Source organism: Odontomachus brunneus, unplaced genomic scaffold (genome assembly GCF_010583005.1).
Source record: "Odontomachus brunneus isolate Ranch 3 - 2012 unplaced genomic scaffold, Obru_v1 Obru_scaffold_046, whole genome shotgun sequence".
Taxonomy (NCBI): Eukaryota; Metazoa; Arthropoda; class Insecta; order Hymenoptera; family Formicidae; genus Odontomachus; species Odontomachus brunneus.
Genome location: NW_022639496.1, coordinates 75,815 through 77,173, shown reverse-complemented (window position 1 = coordinate 77,173; position 1,359 = coordinate 75,815).

Genomic DNA, 1,359 nt, shown 5'->3' with positions numbered 1-1,359 from the left:
TTTCACGATTATCTAAAGATAAATCTTTAATTTGTAACATTTGATATAAAGTTGTCGCCGTTTGGTTAGTTCTTTTTTCATATAAGGGATATATAGTATATTGTTCGTAGTAAGTATCATTTTCATCAGTAACCTGAGTTAACATTGGCTTACGTTCATCATGCAGTACATTATCATCCGGCACAACTTGTGTATCATGTTTTATTTCTTGTATTTCAAACTCTGAATTATGTAATTTATCTAAACAAAATTCATGATGTGTATTTGGCAACACAATATGAGAATACAAAGGATTGTTTTCTTTTAACCAAGTTAAAGCGTCAAAAACTTTTTTAACGTCCACTATTTCTTCCCAGACAATTTTAGATTTCGTAGGAACACCTCTAATTAAAATATATAATTCATGGTTAAAATTTATAGGATCAATATCAGAACAAATTTTATTCAATGTTTCCTGTAAAGGAAGCGGCAAATGAAATGTCCTACCTTTGACTTTTTATACCATTTGTTTTTGAGGTAGCTTTTTATTACGAACAGCACCCATTTTAAGAACAGTTTGGAAAGCTTTAGCTCTCTGTATGATAAGTTTTTCGAACGTGTTAAGAGATGAAATTACTTCAGGAATATTACCTGTGAAAAGATTATTCAAAACACAGCGGACAGGCATTAGACCGTCACCAATTTTGCTTAAACAATAACGACATATATACTGCGAAGTAACTGTCTGTCGTTGCACGTGCAACATTAAATCTGTCCAAATTTTGTTGTCTATTGGTATTCGAAACTTGTTAATATCATGAATACTTCTTTTGTAACAAAATTTTTCGCATGAAATGCAAATATAACGAGGTGTATCCATTGAACGTTTAGTAAATGCATTAAATGCACGAGAATATTTTGAAATAATATCGTCATCACTTAACATTATATTATTTCGTTGATATTTGTATATATCTCCTTTTTGTTGTGCTGAAATAACAATTTCTTCTAATGCATGCATATCCGTATTAATTAACGATGAATCTATACTTAACATCTTATGATAAAAATGTGACAGTTGATATATCAAACGTCTAACATTTCTTACTTTGGGAAAATGAGGTGAAAGTAATTGTATCGGAAGAAACATTGCTTTACAAAGAAATAGATTACTATAACAAGTACGCGTATGACCTAATTTTATATTAGACAGGTTTAATGTACATTTGTTAATGTATTGTAAAAGTTTTGGTATATATTTTAAAGTGCATACATTAATAATTTCTAGAAATTTTTGATAACGTAAGATTAAATATGGATCATCAATCTTACAGAAATCACCGCATAACCATGATCTTTTCGTTCGTGCCCTTATTAAAG